Below are 15693 nucleotides of genomic sequence, written 5' to 3'. Positions count from 1 at the left end.
CTAAGAGGACCAGAAATTTAGGATCCAGGAGGAGAAGGAGTTACAAGCTATTGCGAGTTGCCGATGTGAAAGCTCATCACTGAATTATGGTCCTCTGCCAGAGCACTCAGTGAAGGCTCTTAATCACTGGGCCATTTCTCCAGCCCCAATTTATATTGTAATACAAGATTAATGTAGGAATCTGTTATCCAATACAATTTTTGATATCATATCAGGTTCCAATCTGGAGTTATTTATTTTTCTTTTCTTAAAAAAACATGATTTGGAGAGTAAAATTTCTTATGACACAGTTCTTTCTTCATTTAATTGATATTTGTGATGACAGTGAAGGGCGCATGCTTTAGGCATTTATTTAAATCACCCATTTTCTTTCAGCTGTGAGTTTAGCTTCTACTGTGACCATACTACTTATTACAGCTCTATTGTAAAGCTTGAAATCTCTTAGTTCAAATATCCCAAATGTTTTCCATTTTCTACCATAAGTGATGGTTGCTAACGTTTTTCAAATATTTTATTTTCTTTTATTTAAATGATTTTTCTGCTAATAAATGAATCTCAATTATGTTCAAATTATATAAATTTCATGAGAAAGTAAAAGTATACTACTATTCTAGATTAAGTGTATGAGACTGAATTTTTTTGAGACTGAAATTTTGGTTTCAAATTAAATTTAAATTGTGGTGATCTATTGTTATGTTGCAAATTACAATATGATGAATGCTGACTGTCAGATATCAATATAACTGAAGGTTAAATGTACTCTCTAAATTTTAAAGTAGAAAAGAAAATAGTTTAAAAAAACGAAACAACCTCAAACTCTATGAGAAAGAAGAACATTGTATCATTTCATAGGAAAGGTAACAGTTTTCTGTTATATTTAAACATTCCATCCTTCAAGGAAACCCCTTATATATGAAGTCAAACAACTCAAATACTTTCAAGAAGCTCCTGAAATGGATCAGATTCTTTAGGCCCATTCCTCTCACAGTACACACTAAAGATGGCAAAGAGTCACTCAGATAAGCCAACTACAAGGAATGCTCTGAGGCATGACTAACTGCCTGGAAAAGGCAGAAACAAGCCAAGCAATATTGAAGAGGTTTCTACCACCTGAGGCACATGGAAAGGGCAGCCTTCAACCCACTGACCTGCCTGCAGGCTGTGGAGTGTTCTCTGGGGTCCCAGCTTTATGAGGTGTCACTGAAGCTTGGGTGGGCTTTGGTGATGCAGTTTAAGTCATTTTTGCTTCTGTAAGTAACCCCAATAAAACTCATAGCTTGACCAAGTTAGACTGTGGTGGGATCTATAGTTTGGTCTGACCTGAGCTTGGTATCAGGGGGAAGTAGATATGTGTGTAGTATCTCCTCAGGAGAAGTTTTTCACACAACAGAAGACAAATTAATATTTGATTAAATCTTAATAACATATTGAAGACAATATTTTGGTAAGCAGTGGATTTTGTTATCATTTCAGTTATTTTTTTATCTTTATTAATTACACTTAACTCACTTTGTATCCCCCCTGTGGTCCCCTCCCTCCTCCCGTCACAGTCTCTCCCTTCATCCACCCTCTGCATGCAAGTCCCTCCCCAAGTCCACTGATAGGGGAGGTATTCTTTTCTTTCCTTCTGATCCTAGTAAATTAGGTCTCATCAACAGTGGCTTCAGTGTCTTCTTCTGGTAATTACCAGTGGCCTGGTAATGCTGCTTCCCCCTCAGGGGGAGGTAATTAAAGAGCAGGCCAATCAGTTCATGTCAGAGACAGTCCCTGTTCCCATTACAATGGAACCCACTTGGATATTGAACTGCCATGGGCTACATCTGTGCAGGGATCTTAGGTTATCTCCATGCATAGTCCTTGGTTGGAGTATCAGTCTCAGGAAAGACCCCTGTGCTCAGATTTTTTGGTTCTGTTGGTCTCCTTATGGAGTTCCTGTCACCTCCAGATCTTACTGTTTCCCACTTCTTTTCTAAGATTCCCTGCACTCTGCCCAAATGTTGCCCGTAATTCTCAGCATCTGCATTGATAGTCTGGAGGGTAGAGCCTTTCAGAGGTCCTCTGTGTCACACTCCTGACTTGTTCCCTCTTTTCTCCTTCTCCTGATGTCCATCCTCTTTGTCTTTCTGGATAAGAATTGAGCATTTTAGCCAGAGTCCTCCCTTTTGATTAGTTTCTTTAGGTGTACAGATTTTAGTAGGTTTATCCTATATTATATGTCTGTATGAGTGAGTATATACTGTGTGCATCTTTCTACTTCTGGGATAACTCACTCAGGATAATCTTTTCCAGATCCCACTGTATACCTGCAAATTTCATGATTTCCTTGCATTTTATTGCTGCGTAATATTCCATTGTGTACATATACCACAATTTGTACATACATTCCTCCACTGAAGGGCTGTTTCCAACTTCTGGCTATTAAAAATAAGGCTGCTACAAACATGGTTGAGCAAATGTCCTTACTGTGTACTTGAGACTCTTTTGCATATATGCCTAGGAGTGTATGTATAGCTGGATCTTGAGGAAGCGCTATTCCTAGTTGTCTGAGAAAGTGCCAGATTTCTTTCTAGAGTGGTTGTATAAGTTTACATTCCTACCAGCAATGGAGGAGGGTTCCCCTTTCTCAACAACCTCTCCAGCATGAGTTGTTTATGCAACTAGATACATACTTATCACCCTGCACAAAACTACAGTCCAAGTGGATCAAAGACCCCAACATAAAACCAGACACATTAAATCGGTTAGAAGAAAAAGTGGGGAAGACCCTAGAACTCATTGGTACAGGAGACAACTTCCTGAACAGAACACCAACAGCACAGCCTCAAGAGCAACAATCCATAAGTGGGACCTCATGAAACTGAAAAGATTCTGTAAAGCAAAGAAGACTGTCAGAACAAAATGACAGCCTACAGATTGGGAAAGAATCTTCACCAACCTTATGTCTGACAGGGGACTAATATCCAGTATATATAAAGAACCAAGAAGTTAAACAGCAACAGATCAAGTTATCCAATTAAAAAATGGAGTACAGAGCTAAACAGAGAATTCTCAATAGAGGAATATCGAATGGCAGAGAAACACTTAAAGAAATGCTCAACCTCATTAGCCATTAGGGAAATGCAAATCAAAATGACCCTAAGATTTCACCTTACACCCATTAGAATGGCTAAGATAAAAAACTGTTATTTTTTCATACTTCTTTATTTACTCAAACATTATTTCCAATAACAAAGTCAGTTTTTCACAAGACTGTAAAAAAATATCAATTATATTCTGGCATTAAGAATTTTAGAACTTTTTTTCTTATATACTGAAAGGGAATTTAGGTTCTCATTCGCATACATGGTTACTGCAGTATGAACATATCTCAGTTTTAAATAGTAGATTTAAATTAAGGTTTCCTAAACACATTCAATGTTACATGCTCTACATTGTCATTGATACTTTCGCGTTTTTGTTATTTCTTTTCATATTTTAAGAAACTTTAACTTCATTTTACTTATATTTTGTTATCATCGTATAAATCATAAAACATTTTAATAACAATTCAAATAATACAAAAAGAGCCAAGTAAATAAGTCTAAAATAAAAATGTTACAAATTACAATATTAACATGACAAGATTTATATAATCTGGTTGCTATCATGTAATATTTGTCCTGTTCTGTTTACTATAGCTCATTAAAGCTTAACTGTCAATAAATGCAAAGTTAGGATGACAATTTATGGTATATTTCAAATATCTAGAGAAATAGTTTGAATTATTACCAAAGCAACTGGGAAATATTTGAGGTGATAAATATGTTCACCATCATTTGAACATTGAACATTTAAACAAGCATGCAAACATCACAGGGTACTTGTTGAATATATAAGATTTAATTTCTAATTAGAAAATAAATCGAAACAATTTTTTTGTAGTTATATGCAGTTTTATTTGAAATTCTTTTTTTTTCTTTTTTTTATTATTATTTTTTTCTTTTTAGTTACATTTTGTTAACTCTGTGTCCCAGCTGTATCCCGCTCCCTCATTCCCTCCCCAACCCCACACTCCCTCCCTGGTCTCCTCCCTGCCCCTTTCCAAGTCCACTGATAGGGGAGGACCTCCTCCCCTTTCATTTGACCCTGTTTTATCAGGTATCTTCAGGGCTGGCTGCAAAGTCCTCCTCTGTGGCCTAACAGACTGCTCCTCCCCGGGGGGGGGGGGGTGTCAAACAGCCTGCCCTTGAGATCCTGTTAGAAATAGTCCTTGTTTCCTTACTTTGGAAAACTACTTGGTTACTGAGCTACCATGGGCCACATCCGAGCAGAAGTTCTAGGTTATATCCATAGATGGTCCTTGGTTGAGTGTCAGTCTCAGAAAAGACCCTGTGCCCGGATATATTTGGTCCTTGTAGAGCTCCTATCCTTTCCATATCATACTAACTTCCCTCCTTTCATACGATTCCCTGTACTCTGCCGAGGGTTTGGTCTTACTGTCTGCTTTGAAACACTGCTAGGTAGAGTCTTTCAGATGCCTTTTGTGGTAGACTCCTGTCATAAGTTCAATGCACATCCCATTTGCCTTTCTAAATGAGGATTAATCACCTTCGCCTGTGTCCACGTTCTTGATTATCTTCTTTAGGTGTGTAGATTTCAAGGAACATAGACAGGCCAGGTAGCATTCCACAGTGGGCAATGGTGGTAACTGTAAAGCCTGCAGACCTCGGTTGGAGCATCAGGACAGAAACAGGAGCTCCACAAGGAGAGCAACAGATTCAAAGGATCTGGGCACAGGGGTCTTTCCTGAGACTGATTCTCCAACCAAGGACCATTCCTCAATATAATCTAGAACTCCTGCTCAGATGTAGGCCATGGCAGCTCAGTATCCAAGAGGGTTCCCTGCTGAGGAGAACAGGAACCATCTCTGACATGAACTCAGTGGCTGGCTCTTTGATCACCTCCCCCTGAGAGGGGAGCAGCCTTACCAAGACACAGAGGAGGACAATGCAGCAGCCCTGATGAGACCTGATAAGCCAGGGTTAGATGGAAGGGGAGGAGGACCTCCCCTATCAGTGGACTTGGAGATAGGCAAGGGAGGAGATGAGGGAGGGAAGGTGGTATTGGGAGGGGATGACTGAGGGGACAGTAGCTGGGATACAATATGAATAAACTGTAATTAATAAAAATTTAAAAAAACATCTTAAAAAACAGAAAAAAGAAATAAAAAATAAGGTTTTGAATGATTACTGAAGGGAAATTATGACCTAGATAGTTTTTATACAAGTAACATGAGAATGACTTTCTCCATCTTATCGACCTTCCATTTGATGTATCAGAAAATCAACAGACTGGATAAAATGGCATATTTTTAAAAATTGTAGTAAATTTATTCATTTATTTATTTTACATCCCAGTATCAGCCCTCTCCCTCTTTTGTCCCATCCCCACCCTCCCACCCTCTCTTTTAAACATCATAACTGTACAATTTCAAGTCACTGTGAACCTTTATTAGGCTTAGGCTCTCCTTTAGTCAGTGATGCATTTGAGTCGCTTTTTGGTAATTTAGTGATAAATGAAATGTCATTTTTCTATGGACTAATTAGTTAATCCAAAGCTGTTTGTTGACATAAATTAACTCTCCCATTGAAATCAGTTTGTGTGTCACCTTTGGCAACACCTAGGGATACTATATGTGCAGCTCTGTTGATAGACTATGGGTTATTTGAGATATCACATGTGTCAGCTAATTTGGCATTGACTTTATCAGTTGCTAACTGATATGCATTGTAAAAAATCTCATGTCCTACTTCTAGATGGTTTGTCATTCTCTCCTCAGCTAGTCCCCAGGTCCATCTTAGTTTGTATGTGCGTGTGTATGTTCAAGCATGGAATGTTTAGTTGAGTGACTAAACGAGTATGGAATGTTCCCCAGCTATCTATTTTCTCCATTCAGCTCCTTCAGTGAAGGTCTTCCCTTACTATTCAGCTATAGGTTCTAGCTGTTTCCAGCCCCAAACATCTTAATCATCATTACTAAGGTTTATAAGATTTCTGCATTTATTCATTTATTTCATGGTTTTTTTTTTTTTTTTTTTTTTGCTCATCTGTATTATGGGTACAAACTTTCAGTTTACAACCTGAGGCAGTCATGGACTTCATCTTTTTTGTTTCAATTGAATTAAATAGAAATGTCTAGAGGTACAAGTTTATAAAAAAATAAAACTTCTGTATATAGTATTCGGTTTTACTTATTTACATTTTCAAGAAAATGTTTTTTCTATTACTTCATTTTAGCTAGAAGCCATACCAGCCATTTGAAAGATATTTACATAGTTTAATTTATGTGCACTGGTGTTTGGATGGCATGCAAACATGTGCACCAAACACATGACTGCTTCTTAGAAAACTGTTAGTCACCATGTCGGTGTTTGGAACTAAACCTCAGTCCTCAGTCATAGCATCAAGAGTGCTTTAACTATGTAAACAATTCTTCAGCACATACCAACAATTGTTATGGATTATATATTTTAATATAAGAACTGCTAACATACTCAATATAAACCCTTTTCTCTTAAAATATGATTCACTTTTTCATCTGGTATTAGCTAAAACAATTGACATGGAGTATTCAGTAAGTAGATATTAATGTTACTGAATTCAAGACATATTTATGTATTTATAAATGGATATTTTTCACTGTTCAGACTTTATTTGGTGTTTTCATTGGCTACTGATCTTCTTGGAATGTGGCATGTAGTATGGCTGTTAGGCTTACCAGATCTGCTATTTGCCAGAAGTGTATTACAGGTGGTCCTTTATAAAAGCATCTGGCTCAGAACACATTTAGAAGCACTTTCCTAAATAATGAACATGGATGGGAGATGAGAGAATGATTTCTTTTTTACTTATTTATTAGAGCAAATGAAGTAAGTCTATACTTCAGGTGACATCCAAGTTATAGCCTCCTTCCACCAGCACACAACAAGCCAAGGATGTCCCTGACTTTGTAATTTCTGAATTTGATTTCTGTAAGTCAGAATCTGTACACCTTTAACTACCCCTCCAATAATATCAGCTAGTACAAAATGTATGTATTCTGGGCTTTAAAGTCTTTTGATGTGATTGGGTCGCTGCTTTCAGAAAATGAAGGCCAGGGTCAGGCTTACAGAAGAACAGAGTCCAGTTCTGGGTGATGGAGAGACATGTGCTGGCAGATGGTAACATAGGGAAGAGTGAAACAAAGAAGTTCTGACTGATCCAGCTTAAAGGTCATTTATGGATTCTTTCAGTCTGTGATGTCAGAAGTTGCCACTAGTCCTTGCAACTAACCCTGGGCTTTGGCTTGAAAGTTTGAGTCTGGGAATCATTTGTGAAATATAACTAAAAATTGACTTTATTTTTTGAGTGAGTATTTCTCCTAGATATTATTATTTTATCCCTTTGTGCTGAAAAGACTTGGACAAATATGGACCAAAAATTTTAGTACCAACATTTCACAATAAATTCTAATGAAAATATAGAGAGGGAAAGACATCACAATTTGCCCTTGATATTTTCTCTGGTGATGAAAGTAAAGACAAAAAAACAAGAGATATTAAGCTATATTATTCATAGAATATGCTTGGAAGGAGAGATAATAATTTAGGGCATTTGAGTGCCCCCTTCATCACAGCAAGACACCCCAGAGGTGGACTCAACATTTCCCATGTTCATCTGATGAAACTGAAGCTCAAATGAAGTCAGCTGTACGACTACCTCACTTTCACAGGAGATGAAATATTCATTGTTGTCACGGGGCTTTATCTGACAAGTTCTGTCTGAAGAGAAAATTCACAAGCTTTCAGAAGGCTCACACATCTGATGTGCGTTTCCTCAGAGTCCACTTCTCTTTCAAACATTGTTGATCCACACTTGATAAGATTTTTGAAATGCAAGTCAGGAAATTTGAGCAGATGGAGGTGAATTCCAATTTCCTCCAGGATATGAACAGTAGAATAAAGTAGTGATAAGAACATTTTTTTGCCTTGCCAAGTCCACTAATAGGGGGAACCTCCTCCCCATTCATCTGATCCTGTTTTATCAGGTATCTTCAGGACTGGCTGTGAAGCCTCCTCTGTGGCCTAACAGGACTGCTCCTCCCTTGGGGGGTGGGGAGGCCAAAGAGCCAGTCATTGAGTTCCTGTTAGAAATAGTCCTTGTTCCCCTCACTATGGGAAACCAATTGGTACAATGGAGATGAGGGAGGGAGGGAGGGACTGGGAGGGAATGAGGGATCGGGATACGGCTGGGATACAGAGTTAATAAAATGTAACTGATAAGAAAAAAATAAAATTCAAAAAAAAGAACATTTTTTTTGATACACCCAGTGACTAAAGCATGCTAATAAATGAATGTCACAGTCTATCTCTATCCCTACCAAAGCAACTTTACTAGGCATTGAGTTGTATTTTTCAAATTTCAGGGGCAATGCTGCTGCTCTATTTTAGTTGGTTATTTTAACTTCTAAATAATAACTATTTAATTTTTGTCACAATCATAAAAGTGACATACATATTGGTTTTTACCATTCAGTTTTAGGATAATTCATTCATATCTTATTAGAAAGACAATATATACTCACATCCAACATAAACATACATAAAACTTTAACAAAAGATGAATATAATATAAATTTAATATAAAAGTTACTAGCCAGCCAAGTGGGAGTCTCTTTGCATAAATAAAATTTATTTGAGTTTAGAATTCCTACATATGTATGCACTTTCTGTGAATATTTTCACGCTACAGTGGCAGACCAAACAATTTGACCTCAACACTTAAAATAATGACTGCCTTGCACTGTACAGAAAGATACAGCTGACTCCTGAACTATAGAATATTACTTTTTAATAATTATTTTATATTTTGTGTAATAAATATAGTTTCAATTACTTGCCAGTTTAACATTTCACAGCCATTAAATATTTTATATTTTAAACAGTTGATGCTCTTTTAGACTATATAGGGAAACAAAATTATGTATGTATGTATAAAAAGCTATGTATGAAAAGTTGATTCATGACATAAGAGCAAATTCTCGTTAAAGCTAGTGCAATAAAGCATAATCAAAAATTTAACCAAAAGTTAAAACAGCTTTCAGACTTCTGGATACTTAATTCCTCAAATTAAAAAACAGTGCAACAAGAAAACTAACTTCTGTTTGTTATAGGTATTAATTTGTACATGATATAATTTGTGAAAGTTCTGGTAGCAAAGAAGACTTTATTTATTTATCAAAACCTTTATGAGCAAAGAAATTCCAAATATTCATAGAACAATGCATATAAAATCACTATGTAAATCTGGGAGGTAGCTAGAGATGTTACGAAGTTATATCTGCTGGATACATAGTCATTACAACCATGAACTCACACCCACTGTGATTACATGGTCTGAGCCTGCACTGTCAGTCAAGGATGGATGTGGGCCTCATGGGTCTACACTTCTGTGCTAAACTATTGGCTACTGATAGATAATGGAATTAATTTTATACCCACCAGTCTCTAATGGGACAATTTAGAATGTCTGCTATTGTGGCTTGATTAAGCATTCCCTACAGTCTCCTATCTTCTCTAGCTCCTGACGTTACATAAAGAATGTCAATGTTATTCTTAATATTCTACTTGATATACGCTAGGTTCACATGGGAAAAGGCTTGTGAGTATGTCTATGAGGATTATCTTAACCATGTTAAGAGATGTGGAAAGATTTGCTCACCATCACCAACATGAGTTTGGGTTTCTAGACTAAATGGGAGGAAGTTAGGACACAGGATAATTCACTACTCTCTTATGATAACTATGAGTATGATTTCACCAATTCTTCTACTTTTGTCATGCAGGCATCCTTCTAGTAATATGCTTTAACCATGACATTACTACTATTGAAGTTTATTTTCATAAAACCTGACACAGAGGACCTCTGAATAGCTCTGCCCCACAGACTATCAATGCAGATGCTGAGATTTATGGGCAACCTTTGGACAGAGTGCAGGAAATCTTAGGAAAGAAGTGGGAAACAGTAAGATCTGGAGAGGACAGGAATTCCACAAGGAGAGCAACAGAACCAAAAAATCTATGCACATGGGTCTTTCCTGAGACTGATACTCCAACCAAGGACTATGCATGGAGATAACCTAAGATCCCTGCACAGATGTACCCCATGGCAGTTCAATATCCAAGTGGGTTCCATTGTAATGGGAACAGGGACTGTCTCTGACATAAACTGATTGGCCTGCTCTTTAATGACCTCCCTCTGAGGGGGGAGCAGCCTTACCAGGCCACAGAAAATGACAATGCAGCCACTACTGATGAGACCTAACTGACTAGGATTAGAAGGAAAGAAAAGAAGACCTCTCCTATCAGTGGACTTGGGGAGGGGCATGCATGCAGAGGGTGGAGGAAGGGAGGGATTGGGACTGGAGGAGGGAGGGAACCACAGGGGGGATACAAAGTGAGTAAAATGTAATTAATAAAAAAATTTAAAAAATAATTTTATGCATGTATTATTATCTTTCAGAATTCATACAAAATACTTTGTTGATACTGTCTTTATTTCACAATAACTTCTTGGACAGTTTAGTATAGCTGAAAAATGAAAGCTCAAAGAGCAAACCCTTATGGTTACCCTGCTTAGAAGGTAATGTATACATGTATCAGACTCTTACAATATATCATCTAAATATGTTCTTTTCATTTCACATTAATAAAAGTTTATAACACATATGGTGATATGGAAATGCTAACTGAACTGAAGTTGTCATCACATAGTGTAAGCACACATTACACCAACACATTGGACCCCATCAATAAGTACAACTAAGGATGTTTTCATCATTTACTTGTCTTTATGAAACTGGCTTGTTTTGCTTAAAAGAAAACAAAACAGAAAACCTCAAATGATAGAAATGTTTCTGAATGACACAGTATTTAATTTTTATGAAAGCATAAAATGTCATAATCTATATCCCAACTTTCCAATGTTGTAGCACAGTTCACAATATACAAATTATATCAGCAGCTTTATAATACCTCAAATGATTATATAATTAATTTTTGATCGTTGGAAATTTCATCCTGTAAAAATATATCTTATCCCTTTAGGGTGTCCTATAACACACCTCCCTCCAAAATTCATGTCCTCCTTTTATAGCCCACTGATCCTCTATGTTAATAGGTGTGGTATCATGCTCTGGTACATATGAAAATTACCAATGTTTAAATCCCAAGGAAAAATGTCTCTGCCTCTCTCAGCAGATACTAAATGCCAATAGCTCCACAGGCAGGAATGGAAAAGTGAAACAACAACATATCTGCTCCTCTTTTTTCCTTCAACACTTCCCCTATGTTCCCATCACAAACATTTCCTCCTCATCATGTCCTTTTATTTTAATTTAAAATAAAATTGTAGATTTCATTATATTATCATATTTTCCTATTATTCAAGTAAAGCTGTTGTGGCTTTCTTACATGGCCCTAATTTTCTACAGAGTTTATTCACACGTAATTTAAACTTTTACTGATTCTATGACTAAGACTTTGTCTTAAAAAAACATTTTCTGATTTTGATTTCTATTGCAGAGTGAAGATGTTGATTGTTGTTGTTTGCTTTTGAGTATTTTTGGGATGGAGACCAGTCAGACATGGAGTTCATTCGATGCAGCCCACACCATCCACAAATTCAGCAGAATCCTTATAACTTAGCTTTCTGTGTTTTTTGTTAACCAGCATGAACCAGCATGTCTGACAGATCTAGTGGTTTTGGTTGTCTCTTTAAATTTCTCTTCTGTTTTCAAGAATTTTCTGAATTTTTTAGTTTTCAAAGTTGAAAATAACAATACCATACATATACTCTGAGATGGATTCCTCCTTTTAATATCCTAAAATGATTTTAAACATTTTCCTCAATTTGGCTTTTTGACAAATCCTCCCCACTCTATGTCTATGCTTGTGAGACACCACCTTCTATACTATCAATCTGCCAGGCAGGACATGGGTGTATAACTAATAGAAGCAAGTGTATTTGAGGGGTAATCAACCACCATCTTGATCAAATTTAAGACTTTCCATGCAGGAGTAAACTCTTTCCAAGTTATAGTACTTCCTTAATATACTTCCAGCTATACCACTCCTAGGCATATATCCAAAGAGGCTCAAGTACACAACAAGGACATTTGCTCAACCATGTTTGTAGCAGCTTTATTTGTAATAGCCAGAACCTGGAAACAACACAGATGTCCATCAACAGAGGAATGGATACAGAAATTGTGCTACTTTTACACAATGGAATACTACTCAGCAATTACAAATGAGGAAATCATGAAATTTGCAGGGAAATGGTGGGACCTAGAAACGATCATCCTGAGTGAGGTATCCCAAAAGCAGAAAGACACACATGGTATATACTCACTTATATAGACTTATAAGATAGGATAAACATAATGAAATCTATACACCTAAAGAAGATAAACAAGAAAGAGGACCCAGGGTAAGATGATCAATCCTCACTTAGAAAGACAAATGGGATGGACATTGGATGTAGGAGCAAACAAGTAACAGGACAGGAGTCTACCACAGAGGGCCCCTGAAAGACTCTACCTAGCAGTGTATCAAAGCAGATATTAAGACTCATAACCAAACCTCTGGCAGAATGTAGCCAATCAAAAGAAAAAGGAAGGGGAGTTAATACGACCTGGAGAGGACAGGAGTTCCACAAGGAACAAATATAACTGGGCACAGGGGTCTTTTATGAGACTCTTTCTCCAGACAAGGACCATGTATGGATGCAACCTAGAGCCCCTGCTCAGATGTAACACTTGGTAGCTCAGTTTCCAAGTGGGTACCCTAATAAGGAGAACAGGGACTGTTTCTGACATGAACTCAATGGTGGGCTCTTTGACCCCCCACCCCAGGGAGGACCAGCCTTGCTAGGCCAGAGAGGAGGACTTTGCAGCCAGTCGTGAAGACACCTGATAAAACCAGTATTAAATGTAAGGAGAGGAGGTTTTTCCTTATCAGTGGGCTTGGAAAGGGGCAGGGAGGAGATGAGGGTAGGACGATGGGATTGGGAGGGATAGAGAGAGTGGGATACAGCAGGGATACAAAGTTAACAAACTGTAACTAATATAAACAAATAAAAATTAAAATAATAATAATAAAATAAATTCTTTCCAAGTATACAAAACTTATGTGGGGAAATCATAGAGTGTAAGAAGAAATTTTTTACTAATTAATAAATATACATGATGTCATGCTACCTTCTAAATATTTATGTTTATATACCACTTTCACTTAAAGAAGCTTCTTATTGCAGTGGACAGTGATAAAATACACTTTCCAATTATGGAGAATAAGTAATATCTGTATCACTACCTAAGGGGGAATTTTAATCTAGCAACATGGTTTTTCTAACAAGGGATAACATCTAAAGATCTTTTAGGTCTATGTGATCCGACTGGAATTCATACAGTCCCTGGATTATAGTATGATCTGTCTAGAATATAGACACACACATTTAATTCCAAATAATGAAGTTAAGATTAGTTTATAGAACAAAGTATGCAGTTTTAAAGTGATATCTAATTGTGGGACAGACAAAGTGACAAATCAGAGAACAATTCGACAGAATGAATCAGAGATAGGATATGCACAACTTTTACAAGAACCAACAGTATAAAGAAGCTACTGAAGGGCAATACAGATGGAGATAGAGAGAGGAAGACAAACAGAGAGAAAAAAAGAGAAAAGGAAGGGAAGGAGCAGAACATTTATGGAAACAGAGTTCAGGAGTTGGGTTTTATGAAGTTCAGTTGAATGCAGTTGAGTTCAGTTGAGTTCATGCAGTTCTCTTCATTTTCTGCAGGCAGTTCATGGAATTCAGAGGCAGTTTTTCCAAGCAGAACAATTCAGCCAGAAGCTAATCAGTCAGGTTGGAGAGGAGTTTGTACTAGAACAAGTCAGTTGAACCAGCCAGCCAGAGTTCAGAAAGAACTAGAAATATTAAGATTATTCAGCAGTATGGCTTGGAGACTGAAAATATCTAGGCCTACATTAGCAGATGGAGGCTGGAAGCTGAAGCCTTCAAGGTCTGAGTGCGCAGAAGATTAGGTTATGCTGGCTAGAAGCATCCAGGACAAGGCTTAGTGATACAACAAAGATAGAAATGCTTCTGTTTCAGCCCAAGCCATGTGTTCGCAAAGCTTGGGTATGATACTCATCTCATTCCCCCATCTAAGGAAACAAAAGCAGCATTTACAAGAAGAAGAAGAAGAAGAAGAAGAAGAAGAAGAAGAAGAAATCACTGCTATAAGCATATAATATCAAGGAAGAAGGGGAAGAAAAAAAAATAGCCAGAGAGCCAGAGCACTGAGAGATGGCATAGTTGTTGCTCAGGCAAACTCACAGCAGCTTGGTGAACTACACAAGATCAGTTAGTTAGTTACAAATCCAACATGCAGCAGAGATGAGATTACAAAGACTCACCTCAGATGAGGTGCTATTGGCAGTTGATGGGTGCAGGGTGAAGGAGAGTCACTTTTCTTGATAAGTATGATAATTCCTAGGCTCCCAGTGTTTCAGTGAATGACCTGTGTACATACAGACATCACTGATTGGATTTAATGAGTTACAGTAAGTCAAGAACAAAATATACAAAGTTTGTGACTCCTGGTGGAAATTGAGGTGGGATGAGTGAGGAGGGAAAACGACCAAGCTACATTGTATCTATGTATGAGGATAAAAGAAAAAAAAACTGAATAATGTACAGATACATCTAATGTGGTTTATGGTATTGCAGATAATAATATAAAGTCTTAAAATATATGTAGAATCTAAAATACTTATAATTACCTAGGTACAGTGACTTGTCTGTAATCCTAGCACTTTGTATGCTAAGGACAAAGGATCATCATGTGTTGGAGGCTATTATTGGCTACAGTGAGGCTATTATAGACTACATAGAGTGCCAGGACATCCCCACTTAGGGTGGAACTTATCTCATGGATAAACAAACAAATGGACAAAAAAAAATGGTTCCATGCATCTACATTTTAATTGATTGTTGTTTTCTATAATGTTCTCTATCCACTTAAAAGGGGAAATTTGCTTGATGAGAGATAAAGACTACACATATCTGTGGGTATAAAAACTGTATTCATAGACTGTTGATGAGATTATTCTGGTTTACTAAATTGGTATTTGTAGATTCCTTTACAATAACTATGTTTTCAAGAGCACTGAGAGGTTTCTGGTTTACTATATCAGCAATGGTATCCCCCTTTTGAGTGAGTCTTACAATTAGAGAACTATTGGTTACCATCAAGATATGCTTGCCACTTCTACATCCTTAGGATTATAGTACCATTCTGGAGCCTAGTTCAAATAAATCTATAAAACATTCCCTGTACTTAAGGCTCATAAAACAAAGAGATTATATAAGAATTGTAAAATCTGCAGAATGAGGGAGTTGGTTGTGAGATGATTTTTTTCTAGTAACATCAGAAGCTATACCTATAAAGACTCACCAAGCTTGCCCCAAAGTAAGCTGGGCAATAGTGACCCCAACATGGTGCCAGGAGAAACCTCAACATCAACATGGTCCATGGTCCTGCTGCAGATGAAGTTTGTATTGATGTCTGTAGCTATTGTTACCATTGAAAGCCATGTGAATGTCTGC

Source organism: Psammomys obesus, unplaced genomic scaffold, assembly GCF_907164565.1.
Source record: "Psammomys obesus unplaced genomic scaffold, mPsaObe1.curated_primary_1811, whole genome shotgun sequence".
Classification (NCBI taxonomy): domain Eukaryota; kingdom Metazoa; phylum Chordata; class Mammalia; order Rodentia; family Muridae; genus Psammomys; species Psammomys obesus.
This window is presented reverse-complemented; position numbering follows the sequence as displayed.